Genomic DNA, 9709 nt, shown 5'->3' on the forward strand with positions numbered 1-9709 from the left:
ATGATGTTTGTAAATATATATATAAAGATAATGTAGATAACCTACATGATGATGCAGGCAAAACTAGGGTGTAAGAGAAAACTCGTATCACCCAAAAATATTGTTTAGTTTGTCGATAAGGGATAGTGAGGGCAAGTTTACTATTTTTAGTAAGTTTTTAGTTTTACATGAAATCTTACATAGACCCCCTCAATGTTGAAATGAAGCCAATGGTGAAGGAATTATCCCAATATCTTGTGGCATCCAAGAGATAATCAAGTTTATTGGAAAATTTCTCCAATAAAACTCCAAATGCATTTTTGAGGGCCTTAGAGGCTTCGAATGGGCTCAAAACTTAATCTTATCTCACTCTGTTGTTATAGGTCTCCTCACAAGTTTTCCAACAATGTATAATGATTGAAGATTGGACGATCTGTTTGAAAATTATGGCCCCTAGAGCTTCACATACCAAAAAATCTAATAAAATAGTTTCTTAAGTAAAAAGTTGGTTGGTTAGGATTTTGGAGCAAACTCGTAGGGATTGAACTTTCCAAAACATTCTAAGACAGTTACACATTCCAAATAAAGAAAATGAATGTGGGTGACATAAGAGAGTACCAGTAGTGTAGATTGTGGATCTAGCTTGCAGATTATTGTAATGAGAAATCCCATGTGGCTATATTATGTTATATTTTGAATGTTGTAATTTCATTTCATTGAGATAATAGAAAGTGAGTGTTTCCTTTAAGGTAGGGGTCCCATGGGGGGTTTAAGCTTTTATTTTTAAGGAAGAGGTGGTCCCATGAAGATATTATTTGTTTGCTATATAATTATTTGGAATCTTTTCCTAAAATATAGGATCCCCTACTTTTAAGGCTACAAATTTAAGGAGGTGAAAATTGGGTGGGGCTGGAGATTGCCCCACCAGTTTAGGAATATTTTATGTCACTTGTCAATCATCTAAATTTTAGAGGGAAAATTTAATTTATTTACCACCAACTTCATTAAATTTAGGAGCTAAAACTTAAGTTGATTTGCACTACAAAGTTAATGGGAGTGGGAGCATCCTTAAATTTAGGAGCTTAAACTTTTAAAGCTAAATTGGAGTACAAAATTCATGGGACCGCTAGCTTTAAAATATTCCTAAAAAATCTCAACAGCTCCAACTCTATTTTTTAGGAAGCCCCCCTCCATGGGACTCTAGCCCAAGAAGGGGCTTTGCTAACTAATGAGAGGATTAGTTTCCTTGAACTAATCGTTCCTACTAGGAGCATGGTTGGATATGACTATCATTGGGATGAGGTGGGGTCCATGAGAATATTCCTTGTAGGGCATGTAGGGTACAATTGCACCTTTCCACCTATTTTTTAATTTGTTTATTTGAATTATTTTAAAAGCTTTTCCTTTTCTTTGAAAAAAATGAGAAAAAAATAATAAAAATTGAATCCATTTCTTGATTTTTTTAAAACTTGCAATTAATGGTAGAGATGGGCACATATCTACATGAAGGCCACATGAATATTCATGCCCTTAATGTTTTTTCATTTACTCCAAATTTGGTGAATTGACAAGTATTCTTAGTGTTTTGGGTCATTTTAGATTCAACGATGATGCTCGTTTCGCTCCAGGATGAGTTGATTTGTCTCTCAAAGCTAAAGCTCTTAGAATCTGGATAGGAATTCATAGATATGGTGCTTTGATACATGTTGGAGTTGATAATGAACCCCTACATCTCACATAAATCACTTGTAACCAAAATTTCTATCACATTTGAAGAGAGGAAGTCATCATTGTGTGCTATACAAACTTGAAATAAATTATCCACAAGATAATCTGATATTGAGACTAACATAAATACATTTGGATTCAACTTGATAGATTACAATGAATGAACATAAAAACAAAGGGATAAAACCCTTAATGAAACTCTAGGTGAGGATTTGTTGGGAAAATAGGTGTTGTATACCTTGCATAATTATGTTTATAATTGTAAGATTTTATTTATTATGTGAGTTGCACATGGATGCGTAACTTGTAGAGATTCCTTTGGAATATTCTTGGGGCCACTTGATGTTGTATTGTAACATTATTTTATAATTATTTAATATTAGGGAAAGATATTTAGAAAAGAGAAAAAATAGTACCCAATATTAAATGGGGGGCCAATGGTTAGGTAGCTCATGGTTTTGATGTAATACCACTTGGTGTTTTTTATGGGAGATTGATGTAAGAAAATAAGGTTTTAGTTGAAGTGACTCATTTATAGGTGTTTTTAGTCATTGGGGTAATACACTATGTATGGTTCTGAAAGTTCCACCTATCTCATCCTCTTGTAGGGGTCACTTCCCTCCTTGTAGACAAGGATGTGGATGTAGTTAAAATGCTCATGGTAGACATGAATCTTAGTCACATTCTTATGAACTCCCTCTAAAGGACAAGAACCAAACTATTTGTGGTTGGTACCAACCATCCCACCCACTATCAACCTCATTTGAGATTCATGATCATGAGGCATTTGAATGACCAAACTCTAGAAAATTTTCTCATTTTGGTGTGGCCATTTCTCCTATTCATGACACTTAGCTCCCTATTGAGGAAGAAAATAAAGATGGTGTTACTACGAGCTAAGAGCCTATTCTTGATAACCTAGACCTTGGCGATGTTTGCGTAAATGCATATGATTATGATCCACCCCCTTCTAGAAGCTTAGTCTTATCACTTAGTAGCCTTGTCTATTTAACTTTTTTTTGTTCAAGACTATTCCTTGTATGTACTTCAAAGTGTCACTCTTTTTGCTAGTTTTTTGGATGTGTAATTTTTATAATATTGGTAAAAGTGAGATTGAAAGGGCTCAAACCCTTATACAAAAGAATAACAAGCTAACAAACATCACAGATATCATGAGATATGGGACAAACCATACAACCGAACAAGGTAAATTATAATTAGAAATAACTATAGCCAAGCTACCACACACAACATTAACCAAAAAAGAAATATCAAGGACCTTTAGAACCCCTTGTAGACAATGCTAGAATTAACTCAATTCAATCACACCTTTCACTCTAGAACCATATTGGGGTATAGATTTAGGAAGACCTTTCTTTTGCTCTTGTAGAACAACCCATGAAAACTTATCATCCAAGTCCTCAAAATAAGGATAAGTGTGTGAGGGGGGATGGAGAATCTCCACAAAATTCCCATCTTTGTGCACAAAAGGAGCAATAGAATGTGTAGGCATAGTAGCCAAATGACAAACTACCACCACTTGAGCAGGTTGAAGTTAAACTAAAGATGAAGGCATAACATGACAATCGATTGAAATAGGAGGTTGAGACTTTCCAAAGGGCGCTGATGGAGTAGGGGTAGGGCATGTCAAGATGCATTAGGTGCATAAGGACTAATATCTTGAGAGGAGCCTAGGATTCAAATACATGAATAGATTTCCTCCCGGTTTGGGGGCGGCTAGGTAGGGCAATGACGCTATAGCAGGCATGTTACGTATTGAATGCATTAGGTGCGTTAGGTGCATAAGGACCAATATCTTGAGAGGAGCCGAGGATTCAAATACATGAATAGTTAAGTGAGCCATCAACCTAGGATTCAAATATATGAATAGTTAAGTGATCTTTGTGGGCATTATTCCACCTAGGTGGTTGATGGAAGAGTATCATTTGTATCTGAAGAGAAAATCCTCATAGTCAAGCAGTTGAATCCAAGACCATCTCTCACCATAAAAAATATCCCTGTGAAGAGTCTTGGAGATATCCACGTCCACCTGAATGTGATCAAAATAGAGTGTGGCATATAAGAAATGGTAGACTAAACGTTCAAGAATTGTCCAATAAGTTGCCTATGGCCTCAGCAAGAAATTTTTAAAGCCGATGATGCAACTGTGAAATTTCAAGCGAGTGATTTAGCAATGAGGGCTCGTCCTGATACCTGAAAAGGATAATGCATATCATCCCTGTGTGTGCACCCCTGAGGCGAGGAGATGGTTGTTGGTGCTCAGGTTGCAATTGTTAGATAGAAGGCTATAGAATAGGTGGTTGATTGTTCTGTTGCACTGCATCTGGAATGTGAGAATGAGGGTCAGGGCTTTTCCCAGGCGCTGGCTTCTCTTGAGGTCGTTTTTGGTTCTAGTGCAGGGCAGCCTCTTCAGAATCACGGGCTGGAGTCATTTCAGGTATACATTGTTCTGCTATGCTCTTATCCTCGGTTCCAATTAAGGATGGCTAGGGTTTTTCTCTTCTAATTCTAAATTCTATTATTGACAAAGTTGAATCCAAGCTTTAGAACTGTCTCATGGGGAAGTTTTTAGGGGTGGGGCCAAACATTGGCATTGTTGCAGCCTTTTGAGATTGTGGCTATGGCGAAGGGATTCTAAGGGATTCTTTTTAATCTCTTTCTCGACCCACGAAGATTGTGCTCGAAACTCTTTTGGATGGCCTGTGGTTTATAGGTAAGGCAGGTCTTTTTCTTAAGAAGTGGATTCTAGGTTTCAATCTTGACAAGGAATCCATCAGCCCAGTTCCTGTTTGGGTGAAGCTCTTAAGCTTGCCATATTGGGAGTTTGAGGTCTTGAAAATTATACCCTGCTCTACTGAACTGTTCATGACATTTGATCTGGTGACCATTTCAAGGAAATGTTACTTGTTTGCCAGATTTTGTATGTATGTTGATTTGGGTAACGTACTTCTTCATCTATTACCTTGCCCTCCAAGATGAATGAATGGGTGCAATAAATCGTGTATAAAGACTCCACAGTAAATGTGAAATTACCATATGGCTACTCGCTCTTCCTTTGGGTGTTTGATCAATAGAAGCTTGCATAATACTTAGGAGATTAAAGATCTCAAGATCCCTGGTCATCCTCAGTCTGAAGCAGAGTAACTGATGTATATTGGTGTGTGCTTTTTTTGGTTAGCACCCCAAGGCACTATTGAGTGAGACTCAGAGATAGCTAGTAGAGATCATATTCATATAAAAAAGGACTGGGTATAGTGTTACCTATCTAAAAAGGGAGAAAAGGAAGGATGTGAACCTTATCAGTCACCCCTTGATTCTGCCCAACTCTTATATTTGGGAGTTCTGCTAGGAAGGAGTGTTGCTCCAATGACTGTGGGTGGAAACAATGGTAGATTTAAGAGCCTTTAGAGTGATTTGGCTTCCACCTGGAGTTGATGCTCTTAAGTTTTTTCAATTTCTTTTAGGAGTTGGTGCATGTGTTGCTGTGTATTTTCAGCGCCTTCTTGATTGTTTTTGGCATCTTTGGTGGATATTTCCTAAATTTTGTATAAGGTTGACCTTTCAAAACCCTCTTTTATTCCTAAGAATTAAAAGTATATACTAAAAGTCCTAATTTTTCAATTTGTCAAACAAATGCATGTAGACAAACTACTACCAACTTATTAGCAAAAGTTCACGATACAAATTAAGAGCAGGCCAATTTATTTTATTGAATGAGGACATATGAACTGTCTCTGAGAATCTTTGATTCATGTCCATAAGGTCCAGTTAATTCAGCCCAACTCAGAGCATTTCTGTAAATAAATTTAATTGATATAGGTTGTATCAATCAATTGAACCTAATAAAACATTCTTTATGAAGACATCAGCATAACAAAGATCGATATAATCGAAGATTCGAAAATAAGCAGAGGCCGGCTCAAATCTTTATGTGACTGCATTTTTTTTTCCCTCTTTTGGACAACATTTTTTGGATTTCATTTAAGGACAGCACAAAGGTAATATTGCTATTACAATGGCTTTCGCAGCAGAGGTGGATATTGTTATAACCACCATTAGAGATCTGGACTTTCATAATTCAGGATGGCGACCCACACAAGACAATCAAGGTGCCTGAGGGCTTCGATTATGAACTCCACAACCGCACTAACATAGTTGAATTATTGGGCCCCAAGGCTTCTTGCATTTCCTATAAGGACACTGCCTGCCGTTGCTTTGGATATCTTCTCTCCAAGAAGAAGTATATCTTTACCATTGGTGACGATTGCTCTGTAAGTACGAAATTGTAATTTGTGATAATTTTTATGGCTTTACTTTCAATCTCATCTCGTGCTTTCTGAAAATTTGAAATTTTGAAAGATGATTGGAAAATAATTATTTTTTAATTAAAGAGTTTACTCAATTAATCTGTTGGTGAGTTTTCAAATAGAGATTTTTAAAGCTGGTGGTATGATGAAAAATGTTGTAAATAAAAAATTAATGAATGAACATTATTTTATTTCTACTTCTTTTATGGCTTGAATTTACAATATTAGATAATTGACAAGTGACAAAAAAATTCAAAGTTGGTGGGATAATTTCCAACCCCACTTCAATTTTACCTGCTGATATATAAGATCATAAAAAGTAGGAGCTACTATTTTTCAAGAAAAGATTTCAAATAATCTTGTAGCATAATATTATTTTTTATTTCATGAGACCTTCTATTTTATGAAAATAAATCTGGAACCTGAACTTTTCAAGTCAGTATAAATCTTGACCTTAATTTGGTGTACTAGATTTCTTCTTGGAAGTTTCAGAATATTACATTTTGAAAAAAAATTATCATTTTATTTTCATTTGTAAATGAAGCTTACAAATAAATTGAACCTTAGCTATTCATGTATAACCCCAATGCCATTTTTTTGAAGTTTCAGTTTCTGTTCAGCAAATAGCGCCTTACTTTAGGCAGCTAAGCATCAGTTTAGGTGGGCCATTTACCTAAGATTTTAGGTTATGAGAATTTCAATTAATGGTTCTATGGTGATATATATGTTGTGAAATTTAATTAAAATTTAAAGAAGATTATATCATATGAAAGGAAAATTTTCAGACAGATTATCAAAAAAATTTAAAAGATCGTAGTAATGTCAGATTATTTAGGATGTAGAAGTTAAAAAGGAAAAACCTGTTTAATCCTGCTTCAACTTTCTGAGCTTTTCATGGGACCACCTGGAAAGGATGAGTAGAAGCTGTAGCCCCCTCCAAGGGACCTTTTTCATAGACAGATCAGTGCACACGCCTCTGATTCTCAGCTTCTCCCAACTTATAAACATAAATATAATATTTTTCTGTTTCAATATACAGGTCTTGAGAGCCTATCAAGAGGTTTACCTAGATTCTAGGCATACCCTATGGTTTATTTGATGTGCTGCACAGAATACAAGATATTCTACCCATCATTACATTTTTATAGCATCAGAACTGGAATCTAATTAGCTTAACTGCATCAGATTGTATGTGTGTTTGTAGGTGGCTAAGTATCCGACAGGAAAAGACATAAATATAGTGGAACAACACTTGAAAAATCTGAGTAAGCCTTCTACACCATATTTCTTCAATACCCTTTATGATCCATTCCGTGAACGCTGTGATTTTGTTCGTGGGTATCCCTTCAGCTTGAGGGAAGGCGTCTCCACTGCCATTTCACATGGGCTGTGGCTTAACTTTCCTGACTACGATGCACCCACACGGCTTGTCAAACCATTAGAGAGGAATACCAGGTAAACAGTTAGCATACTGACGATGAGATTGCATATAAATTGATTTTTCTTTTAGTGCTTTCTAAATTATTTTTTTTCAAGCTGCCCATTGCCCATTGAAAAAAATGGCTCTGTTCATAAACAATACAATTCTATAATTAAGAATTCAGCTAAACTTTAGCAAAGGGGTTGATTGGCTCTGTTATCTGTGAATCTAACTAATAAGTAGTTAGAATTCAAATTTATCATTTTTATGGTTATTTTAAAATAGTGTATCTAAAATGTTTTATTACTGGAAATACTATCAGATACATTAAGTTCTACAGTCTATGTTAATATGTTTAAGAGCTTTTGGATTTAACTGTATTTTGAATCAATGTTTCCAATCATATTCTATGATCGATTATCAGAATAGTGAACTAAAGACTACAAAGTGATCTGGAATGACTTTTTAGATTTATACTTCCAAATTTAGAATCCTGTTCAGATTCTGATATCATGTTAATTTTTATCAATTTAATGAAACTTGAACATTAAATCTTCTTAAAATTATATTCGAATTATAATTACTATTTCAAAATATGACTCATTTTATGTCAATATATTTCATTCTCCCACATAAAATTCTATACCAACCAAAAAAAAATATTTTTTCGACCTGATTCTCACACCTATGTACTCAATCATGTTCTAACCCCAAATATATATTTTTTAAAACTTTCCAGCCCTACAAGTTTCCTTATTATGGCATATTTCTATATTTTAAAGTAATATTTGAATTTGATGTATCAAGCGTATTTTGATTTTCAGATATGTGGATGCTGTCACGACTATTTCCAAGGGGTCCCTCTTTCCCATGTCAGGAATGAACCTTGCTTTTAACAGAGAATTGATTGGCCCTGCAATGTACTTTGGGCTCATGGGAGAAGGCCAGCCTATATCTCGTTATGGTGACATGTGGGCAGGCTGGTGCACCAAGGTGTGCCATATGGATTCCATTATAATCTTTTATCAAATCTCTAGTATTGCTATTAATGCTATAATGCGACTACTAAATTGTTTGGGTTCAATCAATAATTTAGCTTTCGTTATATAAGTTATAAATAGTTCATCATCACTGTTAAGGATTGAGGGGTATATATTCTGTTGATTTCGTCTAAGGTACGATTCTGATCTCATTACTTTTTGATGTCAGAATCTTTTAATCAGCAAGACTTAATTTCTGATAGACTCATTAGAAACTTTTTAACTTTACCAGCACATCAAAGACCTATTAACTCATTATTATTTTTGAATTTAATTCTTTGACTCAAATTCTTTTCAATTCAATTTAACTAATTCATAGCTAATTTGTTCAATAGATGATCCTTTTATAAGATTTAAAAGTAAGCTGATTGTATACTTGTTTCTAAATGCAGGTGATCTGTGACCACAAGGGATATGGAGTTAAGACGGGTCTTCCATATGTATGGCACAATAAGGGTAATAGTGCCTTTGTGAATCTGGAGGAGGAGAACAATGGCATCTACTGGCAAGAAGAGATAGTCACCTTCTTTCACTCAGTTAAGCTTTCTAGGGATGCTATAACTGTTGAACAATGTTACCTTGAATTGGCTAAACAGGTGAAAGACAAACTCAGTTTGATAGACCCTTACTTTAATAAGTTGGGAGATGCAATGGCAACATGGATTGAGGCTTGGAGACAGTTCAATCCTGATACCAATCCCAATTTCAGTAGCAGTGAAAGACCCATGTGAAAGCAGCAGTGAATGCTCACTACAATTGGTTGCGTTTCAAACTATATGAACTTTTTCTCTCATATGTCAAAATATTTTGACATAAATTTTTTTATTTTTTAGAATTTGATTTATTTAATAATAGTCAGATAATATGAAAATTAAAAATATAAACATTTTAAAATATTTTTATAATTATAATCATTTTGTGTTGGAAACAGTTTTTTTTTTTTTGTTTAATAAAATTTCTTTCATATTAATATTTTGTTTTCATTAATTTATTTAAAAATAATAATATGTATTTTTATATTTTCTAATAATTACATTTATTAAGTTTGGATGGGTTTGTTAAATGCAGGCTATCTTAATTAACCTTTCATTAAGAAAAATAGCTTCCAATTTAAGTATATTTCATATTGAAGGCCATAACAAAATAAACATCTTATGATACTTCCAATACTTTTTAATTGTTGGATGAAGATAGACTTTTGAAAGAGTCCGGAC

The 9709-nt window shown here is 34.5% G+C and overlaps 1 pseudogene; it reads left to right on the top strand.

Annotated features, from left to right (window-relative positions):
• Nucleotides 1-5743: 5743 nt before the first annotated feature.
• On the top strand, nucleotides 5744-9409 carry LOC131048033 (UDP-arabinopyranose mutase 1-like; annotated as a pseudogene).
• Nucleotides 9410-9709: the final 300 nt, after the last annotated feature.

The sequence above is a fragment of the Cryptomeria japonica genome, chromosome 6, assembly GCF_030272615.1.
Source record: "Cryptomeria japonica chromosome 6, Sugi_1.0, whole genome shotgun sequence".
Lineage (NCBI taxonomy): Eukaryota > Viridiplantae > Streptophyta > Pinopsida > Cupressales > Cupressaceae > Cryptomeria > Cryptomeria japonica.